The sequence below is a fragment of the Ranitomeya imitator genome, chromosome 1 (genome assembly GCF_032444005.1).
Source record: "Ranitomeya imitator isolate aRanImi1 chromosome 1, aRanImi1.pri, whole genome shotgun sequence".
In the NCBI taxonomy this organism is placed as follows: Eukaryota; Metazoa; Chordata; class Amphibia; order Anura; family Dendrobatidae; genus Ranitomeya; species Ranitomeya imitator.
The window spans coordinates 970520007-970545972 of record NC_091282.1 but is presented as its reverse complement, the minus strand read 5'-3'; positions in this window follow the sequence as shown (position 1 = coordinate 970545972).

The following is a 25966-nucleotide window of genomic DNA, read 5'->3' as shown; positions in this document are numbered from 1 at the left end:
ATAGATGTATAGATGACCGTAATTGCAATTTTTGGAAGGCTTTTCACTTTGCAGAACTTTTAGGAGTACCACAACTTTACTCTGCTCATAATATTTTAATGAGATGCTACAATTGGTGCCTTCAAGGTTGTATGGTTGACCTTGCTTTTAATTTTTGACAGGCTTTGCACTGTGCAGAACTTTTATGAGTGGAGGATTGCCACAAGTATACTTTGCTCACAATATTTGAATGAGGTACTACAGTTGGTGCTTTCAAGGGTGTGTGGGTACCCTGCTTCTAATTTTTGACAGGCTTTGTACTTAGTGAGTTGCCTTTATGAGTCTTGGAGTATCATTACATAACAATTTGAACAGAATGTGTATGAGGTCCTCCTTTATGTTTAATACAGGGTGTATCCGAGTCCCTAATTTTTGCCACTTCTTGCTTCCTTCATTAATTACACTGAAAAATCCTATTTTTAATAAAAAATTACATTTTGGTTTCATTGAATTACATATTTTATATAATCTTTTTAAATGTATCTTTATATACAAGTCATTACACAGGATAAAATGTTTCTTAACATTTTTTTTCCGGTAAACTCCAATTTCTCATATATTTTTATTTGTAAGTCCTTAATGTTAATATAATGTATTATTGTAAGTCCTTAATGTGGCGTAAAAGTGTGACACCATTGTTCTCAGCAGCGATCTGAGAGTCAGAGATGCTTCCAGGGGTCTTCCTCATGCTGTTCTTCCTTCAGAACGTTTTCCATCCAGTTCAACATTTTCACTTCCCCCCAGACCTCTTTGTAGGGTCTGCTGGAAAAATCTTCAGATTTCCCATTGACTCCCAATATACTCATTACTCTAAATAAGCATTTGAGCATTAGGAATTGCTTGGTTCGTGTAACGAGCATTTGAGCATTTTAGTGTTCACTAAGCTATACTCACCATTCAATATTAGTACACTACACTTTTCATTACCACTTGCTGACATCACTTACATTTTTAAATATCTTTCACTGTTCAATCACCATCACTTTTGACAACATTGTATATTACATGGCATAATTTATTTCCATTACACATATTTGATAGCGCTTTAATACCCTATACCACTTTGTTTTTAATATAAATAAATTTTAATATTAAAAGTGACAATAATTTATTTTAATTTTCCATACTCCTAAATATAAATAAAATTAAAAACTATATATTGTAATATATTTTAACAAGAATTTTCGTTCGATTTTAATTGATAACACTAGTACGGTGATGTTTTAGGACAGGGGTCCCCAACTCCAGTCCTCAAGGCCCACCAACATGTCATGTTTTCAGGATTTCCTTAGTCTTGCCCAGGTAATAATTGCATCACCTGTGCAATGCAAAGGAAATCCTGAAAACATGACCTGTTGGTGGGCCTTGAGGACTGGAGTTGGGGACCCCTGTTTTAGGATACCTAATATAATTGAAAAACTATATATCAGAATACTAAAATAATTAGTCATTTTTCCATTCTTTTCCTTTTACACTCAGCTTCCTCTTCATACATATAATTTTACACTAATATTTTCTTATTAAAGAAGTTACATTTATGAACTTGATATATATACAGGTGCTTCTCACAAAATTAGAATATCATCAAAAAGTTAATCTATTTCAGTTCTTCAATACAAAAAGTGAATCTCATATATTATATAGAGTCATTACAAAAAGAGCAATCTATATATAGTGTTTATTTCTGTTAATGTTGATGATTATGGCTTACAGCCAATGAAAACCCAAAAGTCATTATCTCAGTAAATTAGAATACTTTATAACACCAGTTTGAAAAATGATTTTAAAATCCAAAATGTTGTCCTACTGAAATGTATGCTCAGTAAATGCACTCAATACTTGCTCGGGGGTCCTTTTATATCAATTACTGCATCAATGTGGCATGGCACTGCTGAGGTGTTATAGAAACCCAGGTTGCTTTGATAGCAGCCTTCAGCTTGTCTGCATTGTTTGGTCTGGTGTTTCTCATCTTCCTCTTGACAATACTCCATAGATTCTCTATGAGGTTAAGGTCAGGCGAGTTTGATGGCCAATCAAGAACAGTGATACTGTTGTTTTTAAACCAGGTATTGGTACTTTTGGCAGTGTGGACAGATGCCAAGTCCTGCTGGAGAATGAAATTTCCATCTTCAAAAAGCTTGTCGGCAGAGGGAAGCATGAAGTGCTCTAAAATTTTGTCGGCTGTGCTGACTTTGGTCTTCATAAAACACAGCGGACCTACACCATCACTAATTGTGGAAACTTCACACTAGACCTCAAGCAGTTTGGATTGTGTTCCTCTCCACTCTTCCTCCAGACTTTGGAACCTTGATTTCCAAATGAAACGAAATATGTACTTTCCTTGTGGAGTGTGTCAATGACTGCCTTCTGGACATCTGTCAAGTCAGCAGTCTTCCCCCGTGATTGTGGAGACTACTGAAACAGACTAAGGTAATTTTTTAAATGCTTAGGAATCTTTTGCAGGGGGTTTTGTTAATTTTTCTAATTTACTGATATAATGACTTTTGGCTTTTCATTGGCTGTAAGCCATAATCATCAACATTAAGGCCGTGTGCACACCTTGCGGATTTATCGCATTTTTTCCCTATAAAAATGCATAAAAAATGCATACATTATGCATCCCATCATTTAGAATGCATTCCGTAATTTTTGTGCACATGATGCGTTTTTTTCTGTGAAAAAAATGCATCGCGGTAAAAAACACAGCATGTTCATTAATTTTGTGAATTTTTTGCGGATTTCCCACTATATCATTGCATTTGGAAATTTCTGGAAAAATCCGCAAAAAAACGTGAGAAAAACGCGCAAAAAAATGCATGCGGATTTCTTGCAGAAAATGTCCGGTTTTGCTCAGGAAATTTCTGCAAGAAATCCTGAATGTGTGCACATAGTCTAAGGGTACCTTCACACATAACGATATCGTTAACGATATCGTTGCTTTTTGTGACGTAGCAACGATATCGTTAAGGAAATCGTTCTGTGTGACAGCGACCAACGATCAGGCCCCTGCTGGGAGATCGTTGGTCGCTGAACAAAGTCCAGAACTTTATTTCGTCGCTGGATCTCCCGTGGACATCGCTGGATCGGCGTGTGTGACACCGATCCAGCGATGTCTTCACTGGTAACCAGGGTAAACATCGGGTAACTAAGCGCAGGGCCGCGCTTAGTAACCCGATGTTTACCCTCGTTAGCAGCGTAAAAGTAAAAAAAAACAAACACTACATACTTACCTACCGCTGTCTGTCCCCGGCGCTGTGCTCTGCACTCCTGTACTGGCTGTGAGCGTCGGTCAGCCGGAAAGCAGAGCGGTGACCTCACCGCTCTGCTTTCCGGCCGCTGTGCTCACAGCCAGTACAGGAGGAGTGCAGAGAAGCAGAGCGCCGGGGACAGACAGCGGTAGGTAAGTATGTAGTGTTTTTTTTTTTTACTTTTACGCTGGTAACCAGGGTAAACATCGGGTTACTAAGCGCGGCCCTGCGCTTAGTTACCCGATGTTTACCCTGGTTACCCGGGGACTTCGGGATCGTTGGTCGCTGGAGAGCTGTCTGTGTGACAGCTCTCCAGCGACCAAACAGCGACGCTGCAGCGATCCGGATCGTTGTCGGTATCGCTGCAGCGTCGCTTAGTGTGAAGGGGCCTTAAGAGTAATAAACAGTTGAAATAGATCACTCTGTTTGTAATGACTCTATATAATATATACTTTTTTGTATTGAAGAACTGAAATAATTTAACTTTTTGATGATATTCTAATTTTGTGAAAAGCAGCTGTAAAAGTTCCCTGTGTTTTAATCTTCCCCAACATGAAGTGATTTTTTCACACATGACACATACAAGCTTCACACTTTAGATGGAATTGTTAAAGGTCTTTTCCCAGCAACTCACTGGTTCAGACCCAACGAGAGACACTTTTAAATTAATTCACATGGACACAATTATAACCGCTTTCTTATTCTTTACTGTAAATTATATCTATAGATTCCCTTCTGTTAACTTTATTTATTAATAGAATGATATGTGTATGCTGTTTTGTTATAATCCATCCTGATGTATGATCTTTATTTTAACCCCTTCCCGACCCATGACGCCACGTAGGCGTCATGAAAGTCGGTGCCAATCCGACCCATGACGCCTATGTGGCGTCATGGAAAGATCGCGTCCCTGCAGATCGGGTGAAAGGGTTAACTCCCATTTCACCCGATCTGCAGGTACAGGGGGAGTGGTAGTTTAGCCCAGGGGGGGTGGCTTCACCCCCTCGTGGCTACGATCACTCTGATTGGCTGTTGAAAGTGAAACTGCCAATCAGAGCGATTTGTAATATTTCACCTATTATAACGGGTGAAATATTACAATCCAGCCATGGCCGATGCTGAAATATCATCAGCCATGGCTGGAAATACTAATGTGCCCCCACCCCACCGATCGCCTCCCCAGCCCCCTGATCTGGCCGGTCCACTGCTCCGGCTCCCCTCCGTCCAGTGCTCCGCTCCCCCCCGTGCTCTTGTCCGCTCCCCCCGTGCTCCAATCACCCCCCCGTGCTCCAATCACCCCCCCTGCACTCTGTTCCAGCCCCCCCGTGCTCCGTTCCAGCCCCCCCGTGCACCGTTCCAGCCCCCCCGTGCTCCGTTCCACGCCCCCCGTGCTCCGTTCCACGCCTGCCGCGCTCCGATTCCCCCCTGTGCTCCGATCCCCCCCCCCCCGTGGTCCTCCCCCACCCCATCATACTTACCGATCCTGCCGGGGTCCCGTCCGTCTTCTCCCTGGGCGCCGCCATCTTCCAAAATGGCGGGCGCATGCGCAGTGCGCCCGCCGAATGTGCATTTTGATCACTGAGATATAATCTATCTCAGTGATCAAAATAAAAAAAATAATAAATGACCCCCCCCCCTTTGTCACCCCCATAGGTAGGGACAATAAAAAAATAAAGAATTTTTTTTTTTTCCACTAATGTTAGAATAGGGTTAGGGTTAGGGGTAGGGTTAGGGGTAGGGTTAGGGGTAGGGTTAGGGTTAGGGGTAGGGCTAGGGTTAGGGGTAGGGTTAGGGGTAGGGTTAGGGTTAGGGCTAGGGTTAGGGTTTCGGTATGTGCACACGTATTCTGGTCCTCTGCGGATTTTTCCGCTGCGGATTTGATAAATCCGCAGTGCTAAACCACTGCGGATTTATGGCGGATTTACCGCGTTTTTTTTCTGCGCATTTCACTGCGGTTTTTCAATTGCAATTTTCTATTGGAGCAGTTGTAAAACCGCTGCGGAATCCGCACAAAGAAGTGACATGCTGCAGAATGTAAACCGCTGCGTTTCCGTGCAGTTTTTCCGCAGCATGTGTACAGCGATTTTTGTTTCCCGTAGGTTTACATTGAACTGTAAACTCATGGGAAACTGCTGTGGATCCGCAGCGTTTTCTGCAGCGTGTGCACATACCTTTAGAATTAGGCTATGTGCACACGGTGCGGATTTGGCTGCGGATTCGCAGCAGTGTTCCATCAGGTTTACAGTACCATGTAAACATATGAAAAACCAAATCCGCTGTGCCCATGGTGCGGAAAATACCGCGCGGGAACGCTGCGTTGTATTTTCCGCAGCATGTCAATTCTTTGTGCGGATTCCGCAGCATTTTACACCTGTTCCTCAATAGGAATCCGCAGGTGAAATCCGCACAAAAAATGCTGGAAATCCGCGGTAAATCCGCAGGTAAAACGCAGTGTCTTTTACCCGCGGATTTTTCAAAAATGGTGCGGAAATATCTCACACGAATCCGCAACGTGGGCACATAGCCTTAGGGTTAGGGTTGGAATTAGGGTTGTGGTTAGGGTTGTGATTAGGGTTATGGCTTCAGTTGGGATTAGGGTTAGGGGTGTGTTGGGGTTAGTGTTGGAGGTAGAATTGAGGGGTTTCCACTGTTTAGGCACATCAGGGGTCTCCAAACGCCCTTGTGAATCTAAAAAAATGCTTGCTAAAACATCATTTTTGAGGAAAGAAAAATGATTTTTTATTTTCACGGCTCTGCGTTGTAAACGTCTGTGAAGCACTTGGGGGTTCAAAGTGCTCACCTTACATCTAGATAAGTTCCTTGGGGGGTCTAGTTTCCAAAATGGGGTCACTTGTGGGGGTTTCTACTGTTTAGGCACACCAGGGGCTCTGCAAACGCAATGTGACGCCCGCAGACCATTCCATCAAAGTCTGCATTTCAAAAGTCACTACTTCCCTTCTGAGCCCCGACGTGTGCCCAAACAGTGGTTTACCCCCACACATGGGGTATCAGAGTACTCAGGAGAAACTGGACAACAACTCTTGGGGTCCAATTTCTCCTGTTACCCTTGGGAAAATAAAAAATTGCAGGCTAAAAGCTCATTCTGGGCTAAATAATTATTTTTGAGGAAAGAAAACGTATTTATTATTTTCACGGCTCTGCATTATAAACTTCTATGAAGCACTTGGGGGTTCAAAGTGCTCACCACACATCTAGATAAGTTCCTTTCGGGGTCTAGTTTCCAAAATGGGGTCACTTATGGGGGGTTTCTACTGTTAAGCCACATCAGGGGCTCTGCAAACGCAATGTGACGCCCACAGAGCATTCCGTCAAAGTCTGCGTTTCAAAACGTCACTACTTCACTTCCGAGCCTCGGCATGTGCCCAAACAGTGGTGTACCCCCACATATGGGGTATCAGCGTACTCAGGGGAAACTGGACAACAACTTTTGGGGTCCAATTTCTCCTGTAACCCTTGGGAAAATAAAAAATTCTGGGCTAAATAATTATTTTTGAGGAAAGAAAACGTATTTATTATTTTCACGGCTCTGCATTATAAACTTCTATGAAGCACTTGGGGGTTCAAAGTGCTCACCACACATCTAGATAAGTTCCTTTGGGGGTCTAGTTTCCAAAATGGGGTCACTTGTGGGGGGTTTCTACTGTTAAGCCACATCAGGGGCTCTGCAAACGCAACGTGACGCCCACAGAGCATTCCATCAAAGTCTGCATTTCAAAACGTCACTACTTCACTTCCGAGCCCCGGCATGTGCCAAAACAGTAGTTTACCCCCACATATGGGGTATCAGCGTACTCAGGAGAAACTGGACAACAACTTTTGGGGTCAAATTTCTCCTGTTACCCTTGGGAAAATAAAAAATTGCAGGCTAAAAGCTCATTTTTGAGAAAATAATTTTTTTTTTTTATTTTCATGGCTCTGCGTTATAAACTTCTGTGAAGCACTTGGGGGTTCAAAGTCCTCACCACACATCTAGATTAGCTCCTTTGGGGGTCTAGTTTCCAAAATGGGGTCATTTCTGGGGGATCTCCAATGTTTAGGCACACAGGGGCTCTCCAAACGTGACATGGTGTCCGCTAATGATTGGAGCTAATTTTCCATTTAAAAAGCCAAATGGCGTGCCATCCCTTCCGAGCCCTGCCGTGCGCCCAAACAGTGGTTTACCCCCACATATGAGGTATCAGCGTACTCAGGACAAACTGGACAACAATATTTGGGGTCCAATTTCTCCTATTATCCTTGGCTAAATAGGAAATTCCAGGCTAAAAAATCATTTTTGAGGAAAGAAAAATTATTTTTTATTTTCATGGCTCTGCGTTATAAACTTCTGTGAAGCACCTGGGGGTTTAAAGTGCTCAATATGCATCTAGATAAGTTCCTTGGGGGGTCTAGTTTCCAAAATGGGGTCACTTGTGGGGGAGCTCCAATGTTTAGGCACACAGGGGCTCTCCAAACGCGACATGGTGTCCGCTAACAATTGGAGCTAATTTTCCATTCAAAAAGTCAAATGGCGCGCCTTCCCTTCCGAGCCCTGCCGAGTGCCCAAACAGTGGTTTACCCCCACATATGAGGTATCGGCGTACTCGGGAGAAATTGCCCAACACATTTTAGGATCCATTTTTTTGTGAAAAAAAGTACTTTTTCATTTTTACAGATCAATTTGTGAAGCACCAGAGGGTTTAAAGTGCTCACTAGGCATCTAAATAAGTTCATTGGGGGGTCTAGTTTCCAAAATGGGGTCACTTGTGGGGGAGCGCCAATGTTTAGGCACACAGGAGCTATCCAAACGCGACATGGTGTCCGCTAACGATGGAAATAATTTTTCATTCAAAAAGTCAAATGGCGCTCCTTCCCTTCCGAGCCTTACCATGTGCCCAAACAGTGGTTTACCCCCACATGTGAGGTATTGGTGTACTCAGGAGAAATTGCCCAACACATTTTAGGATCCATTTTATCCTGTTGTCCATGTGAAAATGAAAAAATTGAGGCTAAAATAATTTTTTTGTGAAAAAAAAGTACTTTTTCATTTTTACGGATCAATTTGTGAAGCACCTGGGGGTTCAAAGTGCTCACTATGCATCTAGATAAGTTCCTTGGGGCGTCTAGTTTCCAAAATGGGGTCACTTGTGGGGGAGCTCCAATTTTTAGGCACACGGGGGCTCTCCAAACGTGTCATGGTGTCCGCTAAAGAGTGGAGCCAATTTTTGATTCAAAAAGTCAAATGGCGCTCCTTCCCTTCCAAGCCCTGCCGTGCGCCCAAACAGTGGTTTACCCCCACATATGAGTTATCAGCGTACTCAGGACAAATTGGACAACAACTTTCGTGGTTCAGTTTCTCCTTTTACCATTGGGAAAATAAAAAAATTGTTGCTAAAAGATAATTTTTGTGACTAAAAAGTTAAATGTTCATTTTTTCCTTCCATGTTGCTTCTGCTGCTGTGAAGCACCTGAAGGGTTAATAATTGAATGTGGTTTTGAGTACCTTGAGGGGTGCAGTTTTTAGAATGGTGTCACTTTTGGGTATTTTCAGCCATATAGACCCCTCAAACTGACTTCAAATGTGAGGTGGTCCCTAAAAAAAATGGTTTTGTAAATTTCGTTGTAAAAATGAGAAATCGCTGGTCAAATTTTAACCCTTATAACTTCCTAACAAAAAAAAATTTTGTTTCCAAAATTGTGCTGATGTAAAGTAAACATGTGGGAAATGTTATTTATTAACTATTTTGTGTCACATATCTCTCTGGTTTAACAGAATAAAAATTCAAAATGTGAAAATTGCGAAATTTTCAAAATTTTCGCCAAATTTCCGTTTTTATCACAAATAAACGCAGAATTTATTGACCTAAATTTACCACTAACATGAAGCCCAATATGTCACTAAAAAACAGTCTCAGAACTGCTAGGATCCGTTGAAGCGTTCCTGAGTTATTACCTCATAAAGGGACACTGGTCAGAATTGCAAAAAACGGCAAGGTCTTTAAGGTCAAAATAGGCTGGGTCATGAAGGGGTTAATGACGTGACTGTATACACCCCTCAAATATAGAAAAATCCTTCTGCACCGAATAAAAGTAAATTTTGAATCACTGTGTTTGTTGAGCCAACATTTGTGAGACAGATTGCAAATCAACATTTTGGACTTTTTGGCCTTATCAAGGTCATCTGTACAAAACATAAAAATTGTGAAAATCAAATGAAATGAAAAATAAATTAAAATTGTGAAAATCAAATGAAATGAAAAATAAATGAAATGAAAAACAGCAGATGTGTCTCAAAATTGGAAACAGAAAGAAAAATAACATGAAAGCATGCAACAGAAAAAATAACACAACTGCTGTTTCTTGTTCATACGAAAACTCAAAGAAAATTCCTGCAATGGGATGCTTCATTTCAAATAAGTATAGTGTAACATAAGAAGACAATGTTACGAGGCATGTACTCAATACATCAAATGATACACATGCATGTATCTGTAAGGAGGAGAACTGGGCAGTGGGTACCTGTCCTATGCCGGGTCCGGAACTGTCAGGGCTGTCTTCTCTGTTGTCCGGGGGAAGGAGTAAGATACCAGACAGACCTTTGCACTCGGAAATAGGCAGTGTGGCTAAGTGGCAAGAGCCACAGTACGCGCGGAAGCAGTTAGTCTTTGTGGGAACAGGTCGTGCGCAGCACAGGGACAGAAGTGCTCCAGCCCTAGAACACCGAAGCTGCGCCGGGCCCGCATTCTTGTGCTCCCACCGTAGGCAGTGGGTATTGCAGAGAGAAGTGCAGCATGCCTGGTAATTGGCAATGAGCGAGGTGCCATACACTTTGTGACCGTGAGTACAGCACCTGTGCCACAAAGAGAGAACCGGCTATTAAACAGACCTTTGCGGCCCACCTTTCCTCCAGTCGCCTTCCCACCTACAGAGGGCCTTGATCGCGCTGCGGCCTTGTTTGATCCGGCCGCCTATGTTCATGGACTAGGGGCTCAGCGGAAGATACCGGAGACCGAACGCTGCTGCCAGAAGATGGACCACAGTTACCAGCTGAATGTCCTTGAAACACCGCGCCAGCCGGTGACGGTGCTATTAAAGCCCAAGTGACCTGCTGTTCCCCTGTTTAACCCTTCATCTCCCTGCGAAGAGTTAACCCCCTGTTAAAATTAAAGCTGTTACATCCGTTAACCCTTGCTCTGCCTTCTGTCGGTCACTGCATCCCGCAACTTGCTTACATATCCATGCCAAAGCAAACATGCCTCCGTGTGTACAGTCACTTAGAGACCGCAAGGTTAACCACTGATGTCAGATGGAACATATGTCAATTAAACAAAAGTCACACAAGATACTATTGAGAGTTAGGGAAAAAGTAAAATAGAAAAGAGAGAACAATCCTTAAAGTCCCCTTTTTATATTAAACATCAATAAAATTTTATATTTCACTATCCATTTCGTGATCTCTTGTTGTTCCATTTGGCTTTTTTCTGTGTATACCATGTATCGGAGTACTTCACCTATTTACCTTATTACTCTTGGGGGAACTGTCTATTCTAGTTATGTTTCCAGCCCATAAAACTTATATGTGCTATGTCTTAGTTTTGATTTTTACATAAAGGTGTTGTCTCATATACAGGTCCTTCTCAAAAAATTAGCATATAGTGTTAAATTTCATTATTTACCATAATGTAATGATTACAATTAAACTTTCATATATTATAGATTCATTATCCACCAACTGAAATTTGTCAGGTCTTTTATTGTTTTAATACTGATGATTTTGGCATACAACTCCTGATAACCCAAAAAACCTGTCTCAATAAATTAGCATATTTTACCCATCCAATCAAATAAAAGTGTTTTTTAATAACAAAAAAAAAAACCAACAAATAATAATGTTCAGTTATGCACTCAATACTTGGTCGGGAATCCTTTGGCAGAAATGACTGCTTCAATGCGGCGTGGCATGGAGGCAATCAGCCTGTGACACTGCTGAGATGTTATGGAGGCCCAGGATGCTTCAATAGCGGCCTTAAGCTCATCCAGAGTGTTGGGTCTTGCGTCTCTCAACTTTCTCTTCACAATATCCCACAGATTCTCTATGGGGTTCAGGTCAGGAGAGTTGGCAGGCCAATTGAGCACAGTAATACCATGGTCAGTAAACCATTTACCAGTGGTTTTGGCACTGTGAGCAGGTGCCAGGTCGTGCTGAAAAATGAAATCTTCATCTCCATAAAGCATTTCAGCCGATGGAAGCATGAAGTGCTCCAAAATCTCCTGATAGCTAGCTGCATTGACCCTGCCCTTGATGAAACACAGTGGACCAACACCAGCAGTTGACATGGCACCCCACACCATCACTGACTGTGGGTACTTGACACTGGACTTCAGGCATTTTGGCATTTCCTTCTCCCCAGTCTTCCTCCAGACTCTGGCACCTTGATTTCCGAATGACATGCAAAATTTGCTTTCATCAGAAAAAAGTACTTGGGACCACTTAGCAACAGTCCAGTGCTGCTTCTCTGTAGCCCAGGTCAGGCGCCTCTGCCGCTGTTTATGGTTCAAAAGTGGCTTTACCTGGGGAATGCGGCACCTGTAGCCCATTTACTTCACACGCCTGTGCACGGTGGCTCTGGATGTTTCCACACCAGACTCAGTCCACTGCTTCCTCAGGTTCCCCAAGGTCTGGAATCGGTCCTTCTCCACAATCTTCCTCAGGGTCCGGTCTCGTCTTCTCGTTGTACAGTGTTTTCTGCCACATTGTTTCCTTCCAACAGACTTACCATTGAGGTGCCTTGATACAGCACTCTGGGAACAGCCTATTTGTTGAGAAATTTCTTTCTGGGTCTTACCCTCTTGCTTGAGGGTGTCAAAGATGGCCTTCTTGACATCTGTCAGGTTGCTAGTCTTACCCATGATGGGGGATTTGAGTAATGAACCAGGCAGGGAGTTTATAAAAGCCTCAGGTATCTTTTGCATGTGTTTAGAGTTAATTAGTTGATTCAGAAGATTAGGGTAATAGGTCGTTTAGAGAACCTTTTCTTGATATGCTAATTTATTGAGACAGGTTTTTTGGGTTATCAGGAGTTGTATGCCAAAATCATCAGTATTAAAACAATAAAAGACCTGACAAATTTCAGTTGGTGGATAATGAATCTATAATATATGAAAGTTTAATTGTAATCATTACATTATGGTAAATAATTAAATTTAACACTATATGCTAATTTTTTGAGAAGGACCTGTAAGTACATTGATAAAATTGCAAACTGCTTGCAAAAACAAACAAATTTACAGTTTACGTCCTATTAAATATCCTCTTTGATGTTCCTTGGCTAGGAAACCAGCCACTGCTGACAGAATGCAGAGGTGGCCGGTAACCTAGGCAAGGAATGCATGCTTTATTCAGTGGCATTTAAAAGTTTGTGCCCCCTGGTCAAAATTACTGTTATTGTGAACAGTTAAGCAAGTTAAAGGTGAAATGTGTTATGATCTGGTGGTTTAGGAGCAACATGGGACGAGCTCTGAAGGAGGTGGTACCTGTACTGACCGCAGTCCCTAAGCTCAACACAACACTAGAAGTAGCCGTGGGATGCTCCTGACACTCCCTAGGCACCTAGTCACAGCCTGAGAACTAACTACCCCTAAAGATAGAAACAGGAAAACTATCTTGCATCAGAGAAAATCTCCAAAGGATAGATAGCCCCCCACAAGTAATGACTGTGAGTGGAGAGGGAAAAGACATACACAGAATGAAACCAGGATGAGCACAGGAGGCCAGTCTAGCTAGATAGATAGGACAGGATGGAATACTGTGCGGTCAGTATAAAACACTACAAAAAATCCACACAGAGTTTACAAAAATCTCCACACCTGACTAAAGGTGTGGAGGGTAAATCTGCTTCCCAGAGCTTCCAGCTTCACTGAATTAATTCATACTGACAAGCTGGACAAAAACATAGAATGCACAGAACGGATAAGTCCACAACCTGTGGACAGAAAAGAGCAAGCAAGGACTTAGCTTTGCTGAACTGGTCAGGATAACAGGGAAATCCAAAGAGATGTGAATCCAACCAGGAACCATTGACAAGTGGCATAAGCTGAAGGAAAGAGCCAGGCTAAATAGCCGAGCAGAATAGACAATCAGTGGAAGCAGCTGCTGACTGCTAAATCCAAGGAGCAGCCATTCCACTTAAAACCACCGGAGGGAGCCCAAGAGCAGAACTCACAAAAGTGCCACTTACAACCACTGGAGGGAGCCCAAGAGCGGAATTCACAACAGAAATGATCTCTAAAAGACCTAAAGTTAAAGATGACACATTTCCTTTGTATTTTAGGCAAAACACATACACATGTGGACAGAATTGTTGGTACCGCTCATTTAATGACAGAAAAACCCACAATGGTCACAGAAAAAACTTTTATCTGACAAAAGTAATAATAAATAAAAAATCTGTGAAAATGAACAAATGAAAGTCAGACATTGCTTTTAAACCATGCTTCCACAGAATTAAAAACAGAAATAAAAACTCATGAAATAGGCCTGGACAGAAATGTTGGTACGAGAGGCGTACCTAGGGTTTTGGTTCAGGGAGGGGGCGGGGGGGGGGGGGGGTGAAGCTTCTGAGTGGGCCCCTAACAGGTAACCTTGTTTACAACTGGGTGACACGCCCTAATAGTGGAGGAGAACCTCAGCAGATGACCGCGCTGTTACTGAAGATAATGTCTATATAAAGACCAACATTCATATTACCGCCATATGGTCAGTGGTAGATACCAGCCATGCAGAACATGTAAGAGATCACAGCACAGTTACAGATAATGACTTACCACTGACGATTTTTCTAATGGAATTGTTCACTTTTCCCATCTGGCCCAGACCGACATGACAACCTCTTCCAGCCTGGACTCATCTGCAGAGATTACAACAAAGACATATTTCACTTCTCACATTCCATCCCCATCACCATCTATTCCCAATCTGCACAAACTCCTCATCCTACTGGTACCCCAAATACTGAGCTGCTTCTGCCATATGTGTCCCTATTACTGCCCCTAATAGTCAGACCCTGTAATAAGGTAGCCCCCATAGTCAGACACTGTAATAAGGTAGCACCCCCATAGTTAGATCCTGTAATAAGGCAGTACCCATAGTCAGACCCTGTAATAAGGCAGCACCCCCATAGTCAGACTCTGTAATAAGGCAACCCCCATAGTCAGACCCTGTAATAAGGCAGCCCCCATAGTCAGACCCTGTAATAAGTCAGCCCCCATAATCAGACTCTGTAATAAGGCAGCCCCCATAGTCAGACTCTGTAATAAGGCAGCATCCATAGTCAGACCCTGTAATAAGGCAGCCCCCATAGTCATACTCTGATATAAGGCAGCCCTCATAGTCAGACCCTGTGATAAGATAGCACCCCCATAGTCATACTCTGTAATAAGGAGGCACCCCATAGGCAGACCCTGTAATAAGGAGGCAGACCCTGTAATAAGGTGGCACCCTCAAAGGCAGACCCTGTAATAAGGCAGCCCCCATAAAAAATATAAATAACTCTCTTTTTCCTGGTTCCTGCACTGTTCCCGCTGATCTCCGGACCGTGGGCACCGGGCAGTAACGTCATCGAGCCCGCTGTCAGTGTCGGCAACATCAGACGGGGGATGATGGGATGAGCGTAACGCTCCTTTACCTATCAATGCGGTCAGCTGTAACGGCATGTAGCCTAACCATGCTGTGCACGACGATACAGTTAAGGTACCGTCACATTTAGCGACGCTCCAGCGACATAGACAACGATCCGACCTAAACTAGATCGCTGGAGCGTCGCTGTTTAGGTCGCTGTAGAGATGTCAAACACAGCAACTCCAGAACGATGCAGGAGCGATCCAGTGACGTACTTATCGTTCTCGCTGGTTGTTAGGTCCATGAAAAAACATTGCAGGCATCGTTGCTTTTGCTGTCAAACATGACGAATCACGCCGACCTGACGACCAAATAAAGTTCTGGACTTTCAGCTACGACCAGCGATGTCACAGCAAGATCCTGATCGCTGCTGCGTGTCAAACAAAACGAGATCGCTATCCAGGATGCTGCAACGTCACGGATCGTTGTCGTTCTCGTTGTAAAGTTGCTCAGTGTGAAGGTACCTTTACAGTAGCGTAGCTCTGGGTGGGACAGCAGAAGAGTTTGTGTGCTCTCTCTCCCAGTTTGTTTTACCCATATTTGCCTATCCCTCTGCTGGATTGAAGGGGGAGGGGAGGAAACAGATGACCAGCTGTTTGAGCTGGGTCAGAACTGTTTGAACTGGAGCCTTGTCTTAATGGACTGACAAGGGAACTCCAGAGACTCTCTCGCTCTGGGACTGCTGGAGCTGAGTGTGATACACCCCACACCTCACAGCAAACTGGGACTGGGACATTGTTTTCCTATAAAGTGCCAGAGCATAACCGGACAGCAGGTAGGTCATGACTACCACTCTTGGCAACTTTACAGAGCAATAGTGTAATGAGAGTAATTCATTAAGAGGAGCACACCTCTTTAATAGATGCCAGACAAACTGTCCCCACATCTTTATCTCATCTTTACACTGCTTCCAACAAACCCCTTACATCTGTTTTCTTAATTTAAACAAAATAGCTTATTTACAATCTTATTTACAATCTACTAAAACTCTCGTGCATGCCCTCATCATCTCCCGCCTCCATTACTGCAACACCCTCCTCTGTGGCCTCCACGCTAACTCCCTTGCACCACTCCAGTCTGTCCTCAACTCTGCTGCTTGGCTGATCCACCTCTCTCCTCGCTACTCCCCTGCTTCACCCCTCTGCAAATCCCTCCACTAGCTCCCAATTCCCCAACGAATCCAGCTCAAACTACTAACACTAATCTACAAAGCCATCCACAACCTGTCCCCTCCCTATATCTCTGAACTAATCTTCCACTATCTTCCCTCACGTATTCTTCGATCCTTCCAAGACCTCCTACTCTCCTCCACACTTATTCGTTCCTCACACAACCGCCTCCAAGGTTTCTCCCGAATATCCCCCATCCTCTGGAATTCCATGCCTCAACATGTCCGATTATCCACCACCCTCGGATCCTTCAGACGGAACCTGAAAACCCATCTCTTCAGGAAAGCCTACAGCCTGCAATAAGCACCCAAGCCGCTACCACGTCACCAGCCATCCAAGCTGCCGCCTCACCACCACCAGAGCTGCCACCTCACCACCACCATTGCTGCACCACACCAACCTCCTGTCTCTTCCCCATTATCCCAAAGAATGTAAGTCTGCAAGGACAGGGTCCTCTCCCCTCTGTACCAGTCTGTCATTGTAAATTTGTTTACTGTTAATGATATCTAAAACCCTGTATGTAACCACTCTTCACATGTACAGCACCATGGAATTAATGGTGCTATATAAATAAATAATAATAATATTTAATTTGACCATAGATATACAAATCAGTGGGCAAGTAGTCAAGGTTGCATTTTCTTTCCCCAGACTAATCGTGCCACAAATCATTTTATCCTGCTCCTGTGGGCATGAGTAAAATCATTTTGAAAAGCGGCATCACTGATAGTAATTCTTTGCCTCCCTGACAAAATGCACTAAAGTTGTGTAAACACACCCTGGCTTCATCGGTGCACTGTGCATGCCCAGGGGACAGTGGTGACACAGGATTCAGCCAGCTGTTACCACTAGCTCTGCAAATCTCACTGCTAGCTGTGTCATATGTCGGGCATGCAGTGCGCTGATTAAGCCGGGGTGTGAACACCGAGTATTGCCAAGGGATGCCCCCTCGACTAATCACCCACTGATTTGCACATCCCTGGCCAAATTACGTACCATAAGCAAGTTTATGAAAATTAATTAGAGAGAAAAAAAAGAAAGGTGCTAATTGGAAGCAGTAGAATGAATGGGATAAAGACATGTGGCCGGTTTGTGGGTCATGGGCAAGTTGAAGTTGATGCATCTTTCAAATGCCATACGCCGTCACCAAAAATCTACTCCAGCCAGGTGCTGACCTAAATAAATTTCTGTCTTAATTTATACCACTTTTGTAGTGTAAATTATGATTAATTTATCATGTGCACTTGGCTATACCCCGTCAAGCCCGAGCACTGTCTACTTATGTAAAAATGCCAAAAGTCACATTTTGTGCAACTTCATTAAAAATTAAATTGTGACATTTCAAGCATGTTTATGAAAAGTTAGCATCCCTGCATGCTTCCTCTTCCCTGTTGTGAATTCTGTGATCAAGCTCCCTCCTGTGGTCACGAGTAGTACTGCGGCTTCTGAGTTTCCTTCCTCAGGTGATGAGGTTAAGTCGTTAGGTGCTGCTCTATTTAACTCCACTTAGTGCTTTGATCCTGGCCTCCAGTCAATGTTCTAGTATTGGTCTTGCTTCCTCCTGGATCGTTCCTGTGGCCTGTCTGCTCAGCATAAGCTAAGTTCTGCTTGTGTTTCTTTTGTTGCTATATTTTCTGTCCAGCTTGTTTTTTTTGTTTTGCTTGCATGCTGGAAGCTCTGAGACGCAGAGGGAGCACCTCCGTACCGTTAGTCGGTGCGGAGGGTCTTTTTGCACCTCTGCGTGGTTGTTTGTAGGTTTTTGTGTTGACTGCAAAGCTATCTTTCCTATCCTCGGTCTATTCAGTAAGTCGGGCCTCACTTTGCTAAATCTATTTCATCTCTGTGTTTGTATTTTCATCTTTACTCACAGTCATTATATGTGGGGGGCTGCCTTTTCCTTTGGGGAATTTCTCTGAGGCAAGGTAGGCTTATTTTTCTATCTTCAGGACTAGCTAGTTTCTCAGGCTGTGCCGAGTTGCATAGGAAGCGTTAGGCGCAATCCACCTCTAGTGTGGTTTGATAGGTTTAGGGATTGCGGTCAGCAGAGTTTCCACGTCTCAGAGCTCGTCCTATGTTTTGTGTTTTTTGTCAGGTCACTTGTGTGCTCTGAACTTCAAGGTCCATTGTGGTTCTGAATTACCTATTCATAACAGTACTGGAGGCCCAAAGTACTATGCTTCTCAATAGAGGGAAAAAAGAAGTTCTGAGACCATTTTTTTTTCTTTGCACTGTGTTTTGCCTTTTTTTTCCCCTAGACATTTGGGTGGTTCAGGACACAGGTGTGGTGATGGACATTAAAGGTCTGTCTTCATGTGTGGATCTTCTCACTGCAAGAGTACAAAATATTCAAGACTTTGTGGCTCAGAATTCTATGTTAGAACCAAGAATTCCTATTCCTGATTTGTTTTCTGGAGATAGAGCTAAATTTCTGAGTTTCAAAAATAATTGCAAACTGTTTCTGGCGTTGAAACCTCGCTCCTCTGGTGACCCAGTTCAACAAGTTAAGATTATTATTTCTTTATTACGTGGCGACCCTCAAGACTGGGCATTTTCCCTTGCACCAAGAGATCCTGCATTATGTAATATTGATGCGTTTTTTCTGGCGCTCGGATTACTGTACGATGAACCTAATTCAGTGGATCAGGCAGAGAAAAATTTGCTGGCTCTGTGTCAGGGTCAGGATGAGATAGAGATTTATTGTCAGAAGTTTAGAAAGTGGTCTGTGCTCACTCAGTGGAATGAATGTGCTTTGGCAGCAATCTTCAGAAAGGGTCTCTCTGAAGCCGTTAAGGATGTCATGGTGGGATTTCCTATGCCTGCTGGTCTGAATGAGTCTATGTCTTTGGCCATTCAGACCGGTCGACGCTTGCGTGAGCGTAAATCTGTGCACCATTTGGCGGTATTATCTGAGCATAAACCTGAGCCTATGCAGTGCGATAGGACTTTGACCAGAGCTGAAAGGCAAGAACACAGACGTCAGAATGGGCTGTGTTTCTACTGTGGTGATTCCACTCATGCTATCTCCGATTGTCCTAAGCACACTAAGCGGTTCGCTAAGTCTGCCACCATTGGTACGGTACAGTCGAAATTTCTTTTGTCCGTTACTTTGATCTGCTCTTTGTCTTCCTATTCAGTCATGGCATTTGTGGATTCAGGCGCTGCCCTGAATTTGATGGACTTGGAGTTTGCTAGGCGCTGTGGGTTTGTCTTGGAGCCCTTGCAGTGTCTTATTCCATTGAGAGGAATTGATGCTACGCCTTTGGCCAAGAATAAGCCTCAGTATTGGACCCAGCTGACCATGTGCATGGCTCCTGCGCACCAGGAGGATATTCGCTTTCTGGTGTTGCAAAATCTGCATGATGTGGTCGTGTTGGGGTTGCCATGGCTACAAATCCATAACCCAGTATTAGATTGGAAATCAATGTCTGTGTCCAGCTGGGGTTGTCAGGGGGTACATGGTGATGTTCCATTTCTGTCTATCTCATCATCCACCCCTTCTGTGGTCCCAGAGTTCTTGTCTGATTACCTGGATGTATTCGATGAGCCCAAGTCCAATGCCCTACCTCCGCATAGGGATTGTGATTGTGCTATCGAGTTGATTCCTGGTAGTAAGTTTCCTAAGGGTCGACTGTTTAATTTATCTGTACCTGAGCACGCCGCTATGCGGAGTTACGTAAAAGAATCCTTGGAGAAGGGTCATATTCGGCCGTCGTCATCGCCATTGTGAGCAGGGTTCTTTTTTGTGGCCAAGAAGGATGGTTCGCTGAGACCTTGTATTGATTACCGCCTTCTAAATAAAATCACGATCAAATTTCAGTACCCCTTGCCGCTGCTATCTGATTTGTTTGCTCGGATTAAGGGGGCTAGTTGGTTCACCAAGATAGATCTTCGTGGTGCATATAATCTTGTGCGTATTAAACGGGGCGATGAATGGAAAACTGCATTTAATATGCCCGAGGGCCATTTTGAGTACCTAGTTATGCCATTCGGACTTGCCAATGCTCCATCAGTATTTCAGTCCTTTATGCATGACATCTTCCGAGAGTACCTGGATAAATTCCTGATTGTATACCTGGATGATATTTTGGTCTTCTCGGATGATTGGGAGTCTCATGTGAAGCAGGTCAGAATGGTGTTCCAGGTCCTGCGTGCTAATTCTTTGTTTGTGAAGGGATCAAAGTGTCTCTTTGGTGTTCAGAAGGTTTCATTTTTGGGGTTCATTTTTTCCCCTTCTACCATCGAGATGGACCCTGTTAAGGTCCAGGCTATTTATGATTGGACTCAGACGACATCTTTGAAGAGTCTGCAAAAGTTCCTTGGCTTTGCTAATTTTTATCGTCGCTTCATCTGTAATTTTTCTAGTATTGCTAAACCATTGACCGATTTGACCAAGAAGGGTGCTGATGTGGTCAATTGGTCTTCTGCTGCTGTGGAAGCTTTTCAAGAGTTAAAGCGTCGTTTTTCTTCTGCCCCTGTGTTGTGTCAACCAGATGTTTCGCTTCCGTTCCAGGTTGAGGTTGATGCTTCTGAAATTGGAGCGGGGGCTGTTTTGTTGCAAAGAGGTGCTGATTGCTCGGTGATGAAGCCATGCGCCTTCTTTTCCAGGAAGTTTTCGCCTGCTGAGCGAAATTATGATGTTGGCAATCGAGAGTTGCTGGCCATGAAGTGGGCATTCGAGGAGTGGCGTCATTGGCTTGAAGGAGCTAAGCATCGCGTGGTGGTCTTGACTGATCACAAGAACTTGACTTATCTCGAGTCTGCCAAACAGTTGAATCCTAGACAGGCTCGTTGGTCGCTGTTTTTCTCCCGTTTTGACTTTGTGGTTTCGTACCTTCCGGGCTCTAAAAATGTGAAGGCGGATGTCCTGTCTAGGAGTTTTGTGCCCGACTCTCCGGGTTTGCCTGAGCCGGCGGGTATTCTCAAAGAGGGAGTAATTGTGTCTGCCATCTCCCCTGATTTGCGGCGGGTGCTGCAAAAATTTCAGGCTAATAAACCTGATCGTTGCCCAGCAGAGAAACTGTTTGTCCCTGATAGGTGGACGAATAAAGTTATCTCTGAGGTTCATTGTTCGGTGTTGGCTGGTCATCCTGGAATCTTTGGTACCAGAGATTTGGTGGCTAGATCCTTTTGGTGGCCGTCTCTGTCACGGGATGTGCGTTCTTTTGTGCAGTCCTGTGGGATTTGTGCTCGGGCTAAGCCCTGCTGTTCTCATGCCAGTGGGTTGCTTTTGCCCTTGCCGATCCCGAAGAAGCCTTGGACACATATCTCTATGGATTTTATTTCGGATCTCCCCGTCTCTCAAAAAATGTCGGTCATTTGGGTAGTTTGTGATCGCTTCTCTAAGATGATCCATTTGGTACCCTTGTCTAAATTACCTTCCTCCTCTGATTTGGTGCCATTGTTCTTCCAGCATGTGGTTCGTTTACATGGCATTCCAGAGAACATCGTTTCTGACAGAGGTTCCCAGTTTGTTTCGAGGTTTTGGCGAGCCTTTTGTGCTAGGATGGGCATTGATTTGTCTTTTTCCTCGGCTTTCCATCCTCAGACAAATGGCCAGACTGAACGAACCAATCAGACCTTGGAAACATATCTGAGATGTTTTGTTTCTGCTGATCAGGATGATTGGGTGTCCTTTTTGCCGTTGGCTGAGTTCGCTCTTAATAATCGGGCCAGCTCGGCTACCTTGGTTTCACCGTTTTTCTGCAATTCTGGGTTCCATCCTCGTTTCTCTTCAGGGCAGGTTGAGTCTTCGGATTGTCCTGGTGTGGATACTGTGGTGGACAGGTTGCAGCGGATTTGGACTCATGTAGTGGACAATTTGACCTTGTCCCAGGAGAAGGCTCAACGTTTCGCTAATCGCAGACGCTGTGTGGGTCCCCGACTTCGTGTTGGGGATTTGGTTTGGTTGTCATCTCGTTATATTCCTATGAAGGTTTCCTCTCCTAAGTTTAAGCCTCGTTTCATTGGTCCGTATAGGATTTCTGAGGTTCTTAATCCTGTGTCTTTTCATTTGACCCTTCCAGATTCTTTTTCCATCCATAACGTATTCCATAGGTCATTGTTGCGGAGATACGTGGCGCCTGTGGTTCCATCTGTTGATCCTCCTGCCCCGGTTTTGGTGGAGGGGGAGTTGGAGTATATAGTGGAGAAGATTTTGGATTCTCGTGTTTCGAGACGGAAACTCCAGTATCTGGTTAAGTGGAAGGGTTATGGTCAGGAAGATAATTCCTGGGTCTTTGCCTCTGATGTCCATGCTGCCGATCTTGTTCGTGCCTTTCATATGGCTCATCCTGGTCGGCCTGGGGGCTCTGGTGAGGGTTCGGTGACCCCTCCTCAAGGGGGGGTACTGTTGTGAATTCTGTGATCAAGCTCCCTCCTGTGGTCACGAGTGGTACTGCGGCTTCTGAGTTTCCTTCCTCAGGTGATGAGGTTAAGTCGTTAGGTGCTGCTCTATTTAACTCCACCTAGTGCTTTGATCCTGGCCTCCAGTCAATGTTCTAGTATTGGTCTTGCTTCCTCCTGGATCGTTCCTGTGGCCTGTCTGCTCAGCATACGCTAAGTTCTGCTTGTGTTTCTTTTGTTGCTATATTTTCTGTCCAGCTTGTTTTTTTTGTTTTGCTTGCTTGCTGGAAGCTCTGAGACGCAGAGGGAGCACCTCCGTACCGTTAGTCGGTGCGGAGGGTCTTTTTGCCCCTCTGCGTGGTTGTTTGTAGGTTTTTGTGTTGACCGCAAAGCTATCTTTCCTGTCCTCGGTCTATTCAGTAAGTCGGGCCTCACTTTGCTAAATCTATTTCATCTCTGTGTTTGTATTTTCATCTTTACTCACAGTCATTATATGTGGGGGGCTGCCTTTTCCTTTGGGGAATTTCTCTGAGGCAAGGTAGGCTTATTTTTCTATCTTCAGGACTAGCTAGTTTCTCAGGCTGTGCCGAGTTGCATAGGAAGCGTTAGGCGCAATCCACGGCTACCTCTAGTGTGGTTTGATAGGTTTAGGGATTGCGGTCAGCAGAGTTTCCACGTCTCAGAGCTCGTCCTATGTTTTGTGTTTTTTGTCAGGTCACTTGTGTGCTCTGAACTTCAAGGTCCATTGTGGTTCTGAATTACCTATTCATAACACTTCCCCCAGCAGGGAGGCAGACTCAATCTCTGCCATGGCTCCTGTTCCACACTTCTTGCTCCTCCTGCTGCTACCCGGGGTCTGCCCATGGATTGCAGATCCCTGCGCACTGTGATTAGGTGGTTCGTGCTCCATCCCTTATAAAGGGACAGCACACACTGTCCTAAATTTGCTAGCCAATTGCTTGAAAAGACTTAATATTTAAGGCACCTCCACCTGATAGGAGGTGCCTGAGAAACATGTATAGTCAGTTAGTCTGCAAGCTTGCTAGTTCTTAGATCCCCTCTCTGCTTGTACCCGCTTACTCTGCTTGTTTCTGGTTGTCCCTGCTTATGCCTTTTAGCGAACTTGCCTGCACCTACCATGCTAGTCTTTATCCTAGGTGTACCTGCTTTCACCTGTCATACCAGTCTGTATACCATCCTCACCTGCCTGCACCTGCCTTTCCAGTCTATACGAGCCGTAGCTGCCTGCACCTGCCTCATCTTCCAGTATTCCTGCTGTGTCTGCCTGTACTTTCCAAGTCCTTCCTTTCTTGGCTGTTGCTTCTTCCTGCCCTGTTGGGGGTGAGCTGCCATGTGTCCGAGGTCTGCCCTGGAGTAGCACCTGGCATTCATCGGTAGCCAAGTCTAACCCCACCATCAGGGGCTCTAGCAAAGATTCAGGGGTTTGCCTAGTCACGTCTCTCCAGCCCCTCCTTGGGCCACGGCACAGTGGTTCCATTACCACGGACATTACAATTTACACCAGTATTTTTTTGAAATTTTGAAAAGTGCTTGAGGAATCAGGGCCCAAGTGTACAGTTCTGTAGGGACCTCTTGCCCCACCATATGATGCCCTAAGTGCTTTCACTCCCGGGTGGGGAGCTGGGGAGTATTTAATCTGGCGGCTGTAGGAACATACCAGGATTTTTTTCTGCAGAATTTTTAAATAATTTGACAGGAGAAAATGCTGTATAAAGTGAGAGGTATTCAGAAGTTTAGTTGAGCCCCATGGAAATCAATGACTGGTCTATCATGGCTATGGACAACTTGGTATTTGTAAGAAGCAGTAATACAATCATGAGTCTTGAGTGTAGCAAGCGGGTAATTGTAATGGAGGGAAATGATTAAGAAACACAACCATGTGCCTATGCAACTATTCTTTTTCGACAGTCAATAAGCAATGCCCAAGCTGAACCTCTATTGAGGAACATGTGGGAAGATCTATAACTATTGATTTAAAACAAGAACAGTCAAGTTCAAAGGAAAAATATCATTATGTAACATGTACAGTATTCTATTAGAATCCCATCTACTAAATGAGAAATACTGTATTCCAGACCAGACCTGAAATTTCTGGGGAAAGCCTTATTTCAAACAGCATAGTCTGAATACAATCCTTTGACAGTACTGCCCTCTACTGGCTACCATGAAACAGCAGCTATGAAAGACGTATCAGGTTTAGTGTCATCTTGTCATCACTTCCACACTTATATTTCAGCTCTAAGGCTTGGCTTATAGCTCTCACTGATGCATAAAATTAACAGTTGTTTTTTCGCACTTTTATCCTCTAAGTCAGTAGTCTCTATGGGTCACTGGCTGTTGGAGAACTACAGCTCCCAACATGCCCTGACAGTCTATAAAGCTATCCACCCATTGCCTTGTCTTACTTTATGGATATGAAATGCTGGGTGGCAACCGCTGATAGCTGTCATTACAGTGCAATTACAAAGGTTGTCAGCAATGAATGAATCTATTCTTCCCTCTGCTCTCATTCATGTTCTTCATGTTCATGTTCTTACTTCGCTCTTCACTGCCATTCTCTTTAACCCATGTGCTAGAAGAAACTACTGAGGTATGAGGGTCCTGTACAAATAGTGAAATTCATTGATGCCATTACAATTTTTAGCAACTGAAAACTTACTTTTCTCTAAACATGAAAGTTACATAAGCCCAAAGCCAAAGACCATAAAAATTAATCTTTAATTATTATTGCAATAATATAGATTGTAATAATTCGGCATCTCCAGGTATGCAAAACTCCAAATTAATGGCATATACATCAACAAATGTCACGCTGACTACCAATAGTGACCGTCCTATAGTGGTCTTGTAATAAATCAAAGATTTGAAGTTCTGTATAATAATACATGATTGCAGAGGTTTTTAACATTCATATTAACAAAATATTCTTCTGGGACAAAATAGGAAACTCCTATGCTAGAGTTCATAAAAATGAGTTTACATGTAAATTCATTTTTTGCAAACAAAAAAAAAGTAATTTGAAAGCTTAGAAACAGTAAAAAAAAACAATCAGAATAAACAAAAAATGTAAGTTGCAGTGTGTAGTAAAATTGATTTGAAGAGTTCTAAAATGAAACATTAACCCATTATTATTATTATTATAATTCTGAATTATAAAATTATAAATGAAAACAGCGTAAATCACCTTCCAGACCTTTGAAGTTCCACTGATGTTTGCACTGTTTCTGTGGGGGCTTGCGAAACTCGTCCTAGGGAAGTGAATCGAAGATTCTTAAAGGGAACCTGTCACCCCGTTTTTTGAGATTGAGCTATAAATACTGTTAAATAGGGCCTGCGCTGTGCGTTACTATAGTGTATGTAGTGTACCCTGATTCCCCATGTATGCTGAGAAATACATTACCAAAGTTGCCGTTTTCGCCTGTCAATCAGGCTGGTCTGGTCAGGTGGGCGTGTTCACAGCGCTCTTTTCTTCC